A 15,064-nucleotide genomic window follows, 5' to 3' on the forward strand; every position below is an offset into this window, starting at 1 on the left:
ACCCTACCTGTACCCAGCATGTGTTATCACCTCAATACCTCAGGATGGCGATGACAGAATAAATAATTTAAAAAAAAAATAATTTATGAACAAAGGGTTTACATATATTTTAATTATAATTGACATGAATTAATTGTATTTATTTTAAAACATTTTATCCATTTTTATTTTTTTCCACGGTAGTGGGACTGAAACCCCAAATAATTCCATGGCACATGCTCGACCCAGCAAGAAAAATCATGGCTATCAGGTCTCTATTGATAAATAGGCCCCATAGACTTGGAGAAGCAGGGCTATGATATATCTGGGGTTCTTTAGTATCTGAATGTTGCTACAATTCTGGATGGAGAGTATACTTTTAATCCTCCTGTCATTTTACCTCTACATACAATATCTATAGGAAACCGCAAATGTTGATAAACCCAATGTTATACGATTTTTCTTTGCTTAACTTACAATACCATACTAACCTATTTAGGAAAGAAAACATATATTGAAATTGTACGCATAATATTTGGTAAATAAAAACCGATTAAGATCGAATCTTTAGCGGAATGGGATGTTGGGCAGGATATAAATATCCAACTAAATAAAATTTGGATAGATATGTTGTATATGACAAATTCTTTATTATACAATATTTTGATATGAATATAGAAAAGTAAACACTGGCCCCCTGAGAAAGGCATTTACATTCATGTTTTCACCCAAAGCTTCTCTGGATAAGAAAATCTGTTGGTTCTGTTTTTTTCCTTTTCAAAAAAACATTTTAATTAGTTGCTTTAATCCAAGACCATTACAAAGGTCTGGTAACTTCTGTCACTCAAATAAAACAGAAAGCTATTTATTTGTTTAAATACGTGTACTTATATGCATAAAAACACATTCTTCACAGTTCCTTGTCATTTTCTCCATAACATTTTCAGCAGGACCCTAATACGCCCAGGCCCCCTGAGAGGAACGAAATTCAGAATACTACCTCTTCTCATTGTTGTATTATGTCACTTTACTGACGGCTCCATTGTCCCTCTGCTGAAAGCGGAGGCTTTTTAAACACATCCACTGATTCTCTCTCTGTACAGGGCCATCCTATTGATCCATTCACACAGCCCCTGCATCCCATAACACATTGCTATACAGCATCCTACACATTTACCACTGCTTGATTTGGTACCAAGAGCCGTACACCTGCAGCTTTAACAAACGGCGCAGAGGTTAAAAATAATTGTGAACCATTTAACGGGTGGATTCAAAGGTCACTCTATTGTGCCAGGCTGCAGAATAATACAGATTGATAGTTTGTTACAGCTCTCTGTCCCATTTACTTGAGAAACTTTCTCCACATGACCCTTTGGTGTCAAAACATCCTGACTGCGGACCCTGTGTTGCCATTTCAAAAGAGGCTTAATTATTGGTCTTTGTTATTAAGTGCACGTTGATTGGGTAATCTGGCCACATAATGTGTGATCATTAGGGGTCACAAAACAGTTATTTCAGGTTAAAAAGTGAATTGGCCTTGTAACCAGATACTTCAAGTTTTGCCTTTGAAGATTTTTAATTGTGTTGGTGGGAGGATTGCTACTGAATGTCAGTGTAAAAAGGAAGATAGAAGAGAAATGAAACAGCTCATACTCATAAAACTCTGCATCCTTGATGTTATGTGCATTCTTGTATCATATTTGTTGTATCCACACTTTATTCATGGATAATGTACATGTTGGATATTAAAATAGAGCTACTGGTTTCAAAGAGATAAAAGCAAGCTAAAGAGTAGACAAGCCATACGACAAATGTCCAATGTTTAGAGGTAATAATAATAAGCAGTCTGTGCAAAATCCTTATCTATTAAACACTACAAAGATATTTTTGCAAAATATGCTACAATGTGTTGCATTACACAGATATTTATATTTCTAGTTTCTAAACTAGAGGTTGTTACAGTGTGTAAAAGTCATTGTGTGACTGATAGAAATGCTATTTACAACTGGTGCATGGTGACAGCACAGGGTTGGGGAGGGAGGGTCATTAGGTGCCCATTAGAGAAAACTGACTCAATTGTCCCTCTGCTACATTAATGCTTTGGCTGGGCTGGATGTCATTCTCCCCTTCAGCTCATACCAAAATGTAGTATTTTAAAAAGTCTGTACTGCTTTTAAAAAGGCATCCTATGTCATTGTTCTAAACAATAGGTGCATATATATACATTGGTTCAGGAGATTTTCTATGAGTATTTATATGCCATGAAATGTGTAAGCTCTTGAGAATGAGCAGAGCTACTGAAAAACAATTTTGCCTGCAAGACCGAAAGCCTTGGTTTTGTGCACTTACTCATCCAATCATACTTAAATGCAGTAAAATATCATGAACATAATTAAAAAAAACATCCCAAAATGAAGCTGTCCTTTAATTTGGGAGCTAGATGGCACCACTAACCGTCATCCACTGCCTCCCAGAACATCTCTCTTGCATCTCATTAGTCTGAAGGCGAGTGGGTTGTTTATCTCATTTACGCAGAGCCTCTGTTATCTTTGGTGTGAAATTTAGCTTGACAACAATTAATGCTTTCTAAGCAGGGCTCAGTATACAGAGGGTTGGTGTAATCTGCAGCAGGAAGCCAGCGTGGCTTCAAAGCCTTCTGTATTGCAGGGAAAAATGTAATACTCTCTTGTGATCAGTGGCAGTAGAAGGGTTAATTACGCTACCATGTTATCAGCATACACAATGTTCATATATGATTGATCCGCTTAGTTTAGCAGATTGCCTTTAAGCTTTACAGTTTCAGACCTAATTTTACTCATGGTAGGTTAAGCTTAATGGGTGAAACCACCATCTGGGTAAGGCCTATTGTCATAAAACATACCACACAAAAACTGCAGAATAAATTTGAGAGAAGGTTTTTAGGCAGAAGAATTATATAACAGTCAGCGGCGGAACTACCATTGGTGCAGCTGGTGTGGTGCACCGGGGCCCGTGGAGATAATGGGGCCCACTGCATGGGGAACTAAGGCCTGATTCATTAAGGATCTTAAATGAAGAGGATCCTTATTTCAGTCTCCTGGACAAAACCATGTTACAATGCAAGGGGTGCAAATGAGTGTTCTGTTTTGCACATTAGTTAAATACTGACTGTTTTTTCATGTAGCACACAAATACTTGATAGCTTATTTGTACACTGAAATTTAACGTTGATATTTGAGTGCTACATGAAAAAACAGTCAGTATTTAACTTATGTGCAAAACAGAATACTAATTTGCACTCCTTGCATTGTAACTTGGTTTTGTCCAGGAGACTGAAATAAGGATATTCTTCATTTAAGATCCTTAATGAATCAGCCCCCTAGTGAGCTTCTGGGCCCCGGTTTCTTGTTCCTCACTTCCCGGCACCAGCGCCCACAGCTTGCTAGTTACACCTCTAGTTTGGATCACTGGTTAGATTAAATTGGTTTGTTTATGTGTTGATAATATACAGCACTGGAGAAAGTTTCAATTTTGCCTAAAGGCTGTCTTCATCAGTAAATAATAGTAACCTCTGGAGCCCCTTCGCCCCTTGTCAGCTGTCCCTGCCCTATCCTATTCCAACTACTTTTTTTAGAGCTGAATAAAGATATGTTTATACTTAACAGCAGAAATAATCTAAAATGTATTTATTTGACATTTATTTGACATCTTACTTACAACTAATAATTTCTGACGGGAATTCCATTTCCCATGCATTTTCCTGAATAAACACCTGCATTTATATAGCCTTAAGTGTGTTGTTTGTAATTGTGCAAATTGTGGTAATATAATATCATAATAATGATCAAGTTGTAGGGGTGAGATCTAACCAATTGTACAGGACTCTTGTAAACAACAAGTAACATTGCGGATGTGTCCTAGTCACCATGAAACCTTGGTGACAAAGGGCCTGATACGAGTTTCAACACACATGTCCAAAATGTAGGCAAAAAAATGCATTCAGTTACATACATATTCTGAGTCACACGAATCTTAACATATGTGAGACTAAGCATTGGCTGTCAAATGTATCTGAATGATGAAAGCATGTGATACACTTTAAGGTTGTCATTTGCTGTAGGGACACTAGTCATCATTATCAACTTTATGTCACAAAAGCCACAACCAATCCCAGACTATGACAGGCTGGTCACACTATAACAAGGCTAACAACGCAGCATGGGATCCTCTTGTCATAGTGTGACACAGACCAAGCTGGGGAATTGAGCTATTCCAGGTGATTTGTAGCTCCAACTAACTGATCAGAGTGGTTTTCCCTACACTCCGACCAATCAGACCCATACCCTCTCTATTGTTGAGTTAATGACAGATCTGCTGGCCTATCATTTACTACGGGGCTCCGCTACGGGCAGTATGCAGTGTCTATGGGCCTGAGTCACTAAGGAAAGTAAAGCACAAAGTAAAGTGTAAAGAGTAAATGTTCTTCGAAACAAACCATGTTACAATACAAGGGGTGCACACTAGTTTATTATTTTGCACATAAGTTAAATACTGGCTGTTTTTTCATGTAGCACACAAATACGTGATAGCTTTATTTTCACACTGAAATGTAAAGTTGATCTAGGACATGCTGTACCCCAACTATAAATCTGCCATCACATTTTAAATTTACCTCCCCATCCAATGTAACATGGTTTTGCTCAGGTGCAAAGTTACTCCTTTTTTAGGCTTTACTCTCCTTCATTTACTCTCCTTAAAGGCCCTATATATGTTTTCAATTATTTTTATTTTTTTAGGATTAAAAGATGGAAGTAAAAATAGATTTCCACCATTGGTGTAGGTGGTAAAAGTTGGTAGAGAGGGGGTCTTTATTTTATTAAAATATTTATTCACCTTGTGTGTTTTTTTCAATGGTAATTTTTAATGTGGTACTACAAGTCCCGGTGAACCCTAGATGAAAGGGCACGCTGACGCCTGTAGTTTTACAGCGTACCCAAGCAGTCTATTTGGACCAGTATTGCCACATTTAATCATCATCATCACCATTTATTTATATAGTGCCACTAATTTCGCAGCGCTGTACAGAGAACTCACTCACATCAGTCCCTGCCCCATTGGGGCTTACAGTCTAAATTCCCTAACACACACACAGACACAGAGACAGACAGACACAGACTAGGGTCAATTTATTAGCAGCCAATTAACCTACCAGTATGTTTTTGGATTGTGGGAGGAAACCGGTGCACCTAGAGGAAACCCACGCAAACACAGGAGAACATACAAACTCCTCACAGATAAGGCCATGGTTGGGAATTGAACTCATGACCCCAGTCCTGTAAGGCAGAAGTGCTAACCACTACGTCACCGTGCTGCCCCTATATAAACATGTATTGGTTTTTTTGTACAGTTGTGTGCTATATCTTGCGTGAAATTTCTCTGTGCATGCTCAGAAACTGACTTTATGCCAGTGACACAAGTGCATGCAATTCAAGTTGAAACGCAATTGACACTTTCGACTGTCTACGATTTAAAGGATAGGTCGGGGAAGAGAAGGTCTGTATGCACGTAGGCAATATACAGTAAGGGCACACTGAGGTCGAGAGCACGGACATTTCTTACATTCAAGCTCTGGGCATCTTTGAGGTAAGTGATTTTTAGTCGTATCACTTGCACCAGCTACAGGACAGGTGTAGGTGCCGATTGATAGCGATGACTGATGCACATGCATGAAAAACATGTGTTTGCAATTAAGCCAAACTTTAAAAATGCATTTTATGTACAGAAGGCATTAAGAATAAAATAATATATGTATTTCATTTAAAAAAAAAAAATCGTAAAAAAAATAGTTTTTATTAATGATTATAATATTAAGAAGTATAAATGTATTTAATATTTTTTCTATGTGTTCTGAAGGGATTTTATTTTGCACATATGCATTTTGCATTTTCTGCATTGTGTTCTGTCTGACTGAATATGGTGAGTACCGCATAGCCAGAGCATACTTATACCCATATTCAAATGGAAACCTTTCTTCAGATCCTCTTGTGCTTGAATATAAGTGTACGTGAGACTTTGTTGGCGGGAAGTACATTGTTAGTTTGTTTTTGCTTTTATTTGTGTGCACTGTGAATTTTTTTTATTGCTTTGGATTATTTTTTCTTAGTTGTTTTTGCACATTGCAATGCAATTTTGCATTTTAACCTTGTATTTTAATATTCTACATTAGTTTTTGTTCCTCTTGTTAGGTACAATAAAATTCTCCTTTTACACCCACTGGAATATTAATTAGGTACACATTTTTAATTCCTAGTTTTGTATTGGTGTATGTTGTGTGTATATATATATATATATATATTTATTTATGTATTTATATTGACATAGTTTATATACATGTACATATGTGCTACTCATATTCTAGTCATAGACTGTCATTTTAGTTATAACATAGCCTATTACAGTTTCTTCAATAATTCCAAGGGTCAATGAGCGCCTAACTATTTTCTATTTAACGAGTGTACATGGGTGCAATTTCCATCCAATTTTAAAAAAACACAAATTGCGTTCACCTTGCACTCCTATTGAATGAAGCCCAATATGTGTTGTGCCAATTGGTTGATTGCAGCAAAGATTTACCAGTCTACAGTACAGTAATTTTGTTTTATAAAGTCTATGCTCTAACCATCGAGCCAAGAGATGTATTTCTTCTGTTTTAAAAGTGAAGAATATTGTAATATACAGATTATCATATGTTAAAGGAAAGGGATAAGCAGTATTGGCAGGTGTAACATATCCAGGTATTTTTAAAGGAATAAGCCTGGTGTATACAGATCCCAAGCTTCATCAACTCTCCCTCAGGGACTTTCTATAATGAAGCATCCTGAATTGTGCTGTAATCAGCTTGCTCTACACGCTTAACTTCCTAACGAGAGCCGTGTTTATACAAGTGTATAAAACACATCTGTCCAGTCGATGGGACCTCAGTGCTTGTGGCCGTTTGAGCGCCTGAAAGTTAAATTAATGGTAAAGAGTTTAATTGTGAGTAAACAATACCACATTAACGAGCATTAAGTACAGCATTGGGGACTGGGAAGCGGCTGTTTGGGCACAGATGTGGCTTCTTTGGTGCATTTTCTCCCTCTTAATTATCCCATTTTGCTTTGTTTTTCTCATGACATACTAATTTATCAGTAGGCTCACAGTAACCCTTTCTATGGCTGAGGAGCTGTGAAGCACTTCGATTTTTGTATTGCCACTATGCCTATAGGTAGGTTTGGATATAAGCGCAAAAATATATTATACTAACGAAGAAAAGGTAATATTTGGGCTTAAAAGGCAAGTCTTCATTTTGTTTTGTATTAATTTGTTATGACAAAAAGTGTCCTCCTACTAAGACGTGGCAATTGCGTGGCAATTACCACTGCCACAATTACCACTCTTTGCTCCTACTTGCCAGTTACAGCCTTGTAAATCTACAGACCAACGCCTATATTTTAGTATATGATATCCCCAGCTCAGACAGTGGCATCATAGAAATAAGTCACTCATAAAAGTGGTACTTACGCTATTAATATATAGATGAGTGTGATTGTATCTACATACAGCTGTATAAGTAGGGATGTGAAGCAGGGGCCTAAGTCACAGACAAGACAAGTTCGAGAGAGGTGAAATATGTTGGAAAAAGATCAGATAGAGGAAGAATTGGAGAAAAATACTATAATTAAAAACTTTTAGTGGGGTCTGTAGAATGTTGCTGACCATGGAACTGGCAGATATTATTATACAATGAATATGTAATTCTTTTTTATATAAACAACCCCTATAGCACTGCAACAATTGTCCGGTAATTGTTATAGTCTTGGGAGACGTAATGGGCCTGAGTCATTAAGGAAAGTAAAGCAAAAACAAAAGGAGTAAATGTTCTACGGGGCAGACCATGTTACAATGCAAGGGGTGCAAATTAGTTAATTATTTTGCACATAAGTTAAACACTGTCTGTTTTTTCATGTAGCGCACAAATACATGTAAAGTTAATGTAGGACAGTCCCTACCCCAACTATAAATCTATCCCCACATTTTAAATTTATCTCCACCTCGGCATGTATGCCTAAATATAGACGATTAATTTTAAATATAAAAAAGTATTCATATGATTAGACTTTAGTGTATTTACCTGTAATTATGCATAAATTTGATTTAGAGTATAAACAAGTATAAACAGGCCTTATCGACATGCAAAATAACAGATGCACAGCGTAAATTTCAATTTTGAAGTGAGGTTTGCCTCTATTTACACAAATGTGTCTATATTTCCACCAAGCTGTATAGATCAATGGAAAAAAGTATATGCAGAGAAGCAGAAATTTTCACCGACAAATGGGAGAAGTTGAGTGGATTGAGGGCATCCCTTGTAAAGTATGTACAACACCCCTTTCTACTGTAAAATATCTCAGATACTGCTCTGTTTGGCCTCATTTACACATGAAATTAATCATGAGTGTGAAGGGACATTAGGGCTAGTTTTATTGCATATGTAATTGTCGCACCTTTAAATGTTTTTATTGCATTATTTGAAATCTGCCTAAAAATGCATTTTCATATAAACTGTGCCTTAAATAATTCCATTACGAAAAATTAAATCTCAAGTTTGCTTATGGATGCACTACATCCAATCAAAAGGTACTAAGCTTTGCACCCTGCCGATGCCAGCAATCTACAAACCCATGTACCACTGTAAAAATAAATACTATTATTGAAGAAAAAGAGGAGATTAGAGTCATATATTTTAATTTGTACTGCAATTTTGTAATTTTTGTAAATAATATTTATTGTACAACAATAAGACGATATCCTTTTTCCATATTTTGTGCATTTTCACTTGGCTACGTAAGAAGCCATTTAATGCCCTAAAATACATAAAAAGCGAATTCCTTTATTATGACTTTGTGTTGTTCTTGTAACTGTGTACTACATGTTTCAGCTGCACAGTCTTTGGGGACATCCTGTAATTACTTAAAAGACCTACAGGTCTTTGCGGTGGGAGCAATAGAGTTATGAGGATCTACTGTTTCTGATTGTATTAAAATTTCATGTACTTGAGAATAACAAAATGAAATAAAAAAAAATGAAAAAGTTTTGAGATTGAGAAGGTTAGGAGAATGATATTGAAGGTCAATACTTTATCAGCAATAGGCAAACAGTGAATGCAGTAAGTGCAGAATCGTTCTAATATCAAAACCAATAGATGCCTTAAAAGTATATGATGCCAGGACTTCGTCTTTCTTACCATGCCTTTTGGCCCCAATATTCTTCTGCCAACATGCCACACCACATCGACCTGACTGATCTATCTGCAATTATCAACTCCTTACTGCAATCATTTTAGTGTGGTAACTGGAAGCGTGCGAGGAGTAGGGACTTTTCTATACCTACTCCTCTCAATGTGTCACTAAACGCACTCAGTACGGCAGTGAGCGACAGTACACCTTAGAAACAGTGGGATGAAGCAGTGTAAGGCAGCAAAATAGGGTGGGACACACCTTGATGCCAGAGATAGGTGATATCTGAAGCAATCAATTCATTGTGACATATGCCCATAAATTATAGATGCTCAGGTTCGGTTCCCCAAGAACCGAACACACACAAACGTAGCTTATCCGAGTAGTGAGCCGACTTGGCTCAGTACTTTTTCACTTTTTCGGAATTGAAAATGAGGCAAAATGTCATTGTTACGTCCTCGGATCTCACGAGTTTTTAAATCTATTAGTACCGCCCTCCATGGCAATCTAGCGCCATTTTACAGAGGGAAACAGAAGGGGTAGCACAGTCTGTAGAGCAGTTTTGCAGCAACATAGATAGAATAGAAAGAGGAGGGGGTAGCAGTGTTCAAAAAAGTCTACAGTGACATTCAGGAGAGCTCTATTGCTCCATTGCTAATTGTCATTGCTGAAATACAAATCCTAATGTTGGCAGGCTTGGTGTAATTCTGCAGTCACATTCTACTGTGTTATATAGGTAACACACAAAGAGGAGAGCACCATTGCTAATTGTCATTGCTGAAATTCAAATCCTAGGGCTAGCAGGCTTGTCTTTTGAATTTGCAGTCAAAGTGTACGGTGTTATATAGGTTACACACAAAGAGGAGTGCTCCATTGCTAAGTGTCATTGCTGAAATACAAATTCTCGGCCTGGCAGGCTTCCCCTCATGTTTGCGTGGGTGTGCTCCAGTTTCCTCCCACACTCCCAAAACATACTTGTAGGTTAATTGCCTGTTATTAAATTGATCCTAGTATGTCTGTCTGAGTGTATGTATGTTAGTAACTTATACTGTAAGCTCCAATGGGGCACAGACTGATGTGAGTGAGTTCTCTGTACAACGCTGTGAAATTAGTGGCGCTATATAAGTAGCTGATGATAGTAGGGTGGAAAATGATAAAATTGTGAGTATTTTTTTCCCCTTGGAAGAAGAAATGATCTCACTAGATTGACAATTTTAGAACATTTTACTGATAGAAGACATTTTTTTAAAGATATATTAATGTCATATTACTATACTTTTTCTAAAAGTGAATATAGATAAATATAAACCTAAATATATATATATATATAAACCTATATATAAAATAATATATAAACCTAAAATGGCCTATATACAATCTGGTGCAAGTCTTTTTGAGTAATACATATTTCCTTACTGTGTTGTTGCACAAAACATAATTATGCTTACACCCGTATGCAGACTCAGCCACGTCTTACAATTACGGCTCATTAGGCAGAATAAGGGAGTGCTGGGTAAGTGCAGTGTTGACACAATTGTGGCACAATCAGGGGTTGAAAGCAGCTACAGGAGGTGTATTTGTTGTGGGTACTTGATCCCTTGTGCAAGATCCATGCTGGTGATGATAATTATTACCACAGACCTTTACAGTGTTCCAAAAATAAAAAACCTAATTTTGAAAAATTAATTTGTCCTTGCACCAAAAGTGATCTAAGCACCAGCGTTCGTAGCCTGGGCTGGCGGCATCTATAGCAGGAGACGAATAGTGTGACAGGCTGGGCTATTAACACTATAACAGGGAATCACACAGAGTGGGGATCCCCTGCCATAATGTGATACAGCCCCAGCCTGTTCAGCAAAGGCCTAAATTCCTTAAGCGAATCGGGCATGATAAAAAGGCTGTTAGCCGCCCCTAGAAATAAACAGCCCCATGTGTAATTTTTTTCAACACATTTTACATCTACATTTTGCCCAAAACTATGTGAGATAATGTTAACAAACATTTTAATGATTATTAAAATTGTCCTATTTATCTACATATCTATAGGAACATAGAATAGACATGAACACTTTTAGAAATAAGGATATCTATTAAAATCAGTTTACTGTATGCAAACATAGGGGCCAATTCAATGCCACATTTTTGCACATGATAATCCTAGAATAGGACATATATTTTTAGCTTCATGTTATTCTATCCTTCACCTCTTTGCACTATCGTAACCAGGGGAGGGCTGGCAATTTAAGCAAGACTCCATGTAGGTGGCCCAGTGACCCAGCCCAAGGTAGCCCAATATGAGATCAGCCTGGGGGTTAGATGCCCCCTGCCCATCTGCCACAGCCTGCCCTGATCGTAGCTTTTTGTGCCTATGTTATTTCCCCATATGCAATATAAGGAGAGGATGGAAAAAAGTTATATTCAGTTCATTTTGCCCAATATTTCACATGTGTGCAATGAACTGTTATCACCTGAACCTCCGTGCCACATCCCCGATGGTAAAAATATTCAGGAATAGTGGGATTCAAGCAAAAATGTGCTTAATTCACAAATAATGTATATTTAATATAAAAAAACAGTTGAAAGAAACACTTTTACGTTAGTAGAACAAAACAACATAAAATTTGATGCAACTGCTCGTTATGAATGTCCGTCACAGTTGTAGCCAGTGGGTTTAAGCTCTTGCCGATGATGGCTTCCTCATGTCTATTTAAGAAGAACCGCTCAACACCTGTTCTGTTGCTCTTTACAGTGTTGGACTGGGGCATGAAGGGCCCACCGGGAGACTGCAACGCTAGGGGCCCACTAGAGGGGGTGTGGCCAGCCATTATAGAGGCGAGACCAGACACTAGAGGGGGAGTGGTCAGCCCACGAAGGACAGCTCGCACCATAGAGTAGTATATAAAGAATGCATTGTGTATAAAGAGTACACAGTCTTGACCTGCCCCTTAGATTGGGCAGAACAGTCACCAAAAATCGGGATTGTCCCACTAGACCAGGCTTGGCTAACCTGTGGCACTCCAGGTGTTGTAGCACCTGGAGTGTCTGCAAAATCCTGAAACTGTCATTCTATAAACCTTGTCTCTAGATGATGACAGAAGAAAATGGTAGTGACCATCTTTCTTTTAAATTGACTTAATTGTCATGTCTTCTTTACATTGCACAAAATACCACTGGCATTGAGAGAAGCTACCTGCTTCCAGAGGTACATGACGAAGTATGAACAAACCTATTCCAGCATCAATACCGAATACTTTTTAAAGAGATTTCCCTGCATACTTTACCAAATCAAAGCCATAAATGGCAAACTATAAATGAAGCAGGAGGAATATAAATGTTAAAATGATAGCTGTAATTTTGTTTATGCAAACAAGAACTGTGCACTAAAATGACAGGGAAATAAGGATCTGCATTATAAATCGACCGAATCCTGGATTTGGAGCATCCCTATAATAAAGTAATGAATTCTGAAGGGTTTTTTTGACACACGAACTATGAACTAGGAAATATTGCTCATGGTGATTGGTTTTAAGTGAACCGAAGAATCCTCTAACAGATAATAATTTATCAGAACCTGTTAAATCTCACCTGTCCTTCAAAAATGATATTGTTGACATTGATTGTTAATTGTTGAGTGTTATTTTAAAGTATTGTAGAAGCAGCATTCTGTATATCATGTGTTTTAACACCTAGGGCTAGATTTACTAAACTGCGGGTTTGAAAAAGTGGAGATGTTGCCTATAGCAACCAATCAGATTCTAGCTGTCATTTATTTAGTGCATTCTACAAAATGACAGCTAGAATCTAATTGGTTGCTATAGGCAACATCTCCACTTTTTTAAACCCGCAGTTTAGTAAATATACCCCCTAGAATCAAATATATGAAATGTCTTCCTTTGTACTCTGAATTTGTGCCAAAATGTAGCTTAGACAGGGATGATGAAAGTGATGTTAATGAGCCACACATTAGTTTCAAGCTCTTTAAATCTAGTTATATTATGGCAACCTTTACTCATTAGCTACCACTAAAGTACAATTCCCAGACTGCACAGCTTAACTGTGGCGTGGAGTGGTTACACAGTTGTCCTAAGGAACGCCTTGCATAACCCTGGTCCAAATGAGCAGACATTAACTTGAATCTTTGCTGTGGAATCTTTGCAATTTCTGTTGATAGCCCACCTAATTTATTGAAATTGCATAATACATGTTTGGTTGTTTTTCGTGCATTTAGAATTTAACAAATTCAACAATTGTAACAAATAGAACAATTATTTTAGTTATGCCTTGTTGTGTTTTTTATTATTTCTGCAATCTCTCTGTGAAGTAGGATCGCTATTCAGATATTCACAAAATGAACAGATCTTAGCGTGAGCTTAGCTTTAATTCAAAAGACTACTTACTTTGCAATTAGACAGACATACATGAAGAACGGTGTTGAGCTCTCCCACTGTTTCACTGCCACTAAGTTGGTTATTACAGGTAGAGCTGCGTCTGGGCTTTCTGCACCTGCGCGTGGTTACACAAAGTCTCCCCGCCGCCATCGCAGCAAGTGTTGGTCTTTTCTTTAAGCTCCAAAATAATATTCAGACAGCGCGAAAATGAGATAACCAAAGGGGTAATTAGTAACAAGGGATATCCAGGTTATATATTAGGTAGGATAATTTATTCACAACGATTGCAAAAAAACAACCCAATTGATCTTGCTAATAAAATCAATACAATTTAATAAAAGGTTATTAAAATACCATAAATCCTTATCTCCAAACACTGTGGAACAGGACTAGTAGGGTATACTACCCAATTACATCATATAAATAAATAAATGCTTGAGGACCATTACAATTGATTCTCTTATACAAGATAGATAGCTCTCAGACCTTCTTTGTATCTAATGTCCAGTTAAGTGGCCACTTGGATCTTATCAAATGAATTAATTTCCGATATTACTCAGTGGTATAATGTTAACATTTAGCAAACGGTACAGTGTCAAGTATCCTCCCTAATACAAATATTATGCAGATTGATATTGAATGATCGCCATATAGTGGGTTTAAGCAAGATACTTGTAATTGTGATTGTCCATGCAGAGAGATATTGCACTGCGTCCTGGCGTCTCTGCAGCCGGGGAGATCTTGATCGTCGCGAGGTGCGCACCTCTCAGCTGTCCGTGTCAAAACAATGCATCCGAAGAATAGATCCGCTCTGTCCTCAGAGATTTACCGCATACATGTAATGAAAGTATCATACGGTCTGGAATATAAGTGACAGTTGGAATACTTGTTATTACAGGTAGAGCCGCGTCTCCCCGCCACCATTGCAGCAAGTGTTGGTCTGTTCTGTAAGCTCCGCCCTAACAACGGAGGGGGCGGAGCTTAATCACGGCGGGGCCTACCGGTGGTTAGCCCGGCTGTCCGGCAGGCCAGTCCGAGACTGGCTCTTTATACATTGGCCTTGCATTTGTATGTTTGTAGTGTTCATTATTTAGAGGTGGACAAACCTCATTTGTCCACCTCTAAATAATGAACACTTTGTTTGTTATTTAGAGGAGGACAAATATGCACCTTCAACACAAGTAGGAAAAGAAGCAGATATGGAGTTAGACACATTGTGCCTGATTCATTAAGGAACTTCTCTGGTGATTTTGTGTGTATCATGCACACAATTACTCTGTGCATGCCCAGCACCAGACTATATGCCACAAAATGCCACCAGGTACAATTAATTTTCGAGCGCTTAGGACACTTATAGCAGCCTACAATTTCAGGGAAGGAACAGGGCGGGAAAGCGACGTCCGCACATAGTCAATGTACAGTAAGGACGTGTCAATCTTGAGA

This window comes from Mixophyes fleayi, chromosome 10 (genome assembly GCF_038048845.1).
Source record: "Mixophyes fleayi isolate aMixFle1 chromosome 10, aMixFle1.hap1, whole genome shotgun sequence".
Taxonomy (NCBI): Eukaryota; Metazoa; Chordata; class Amphibia; order Anura; family Limnodynastidae; genus Mixophyes; species Mixophyes fleayi.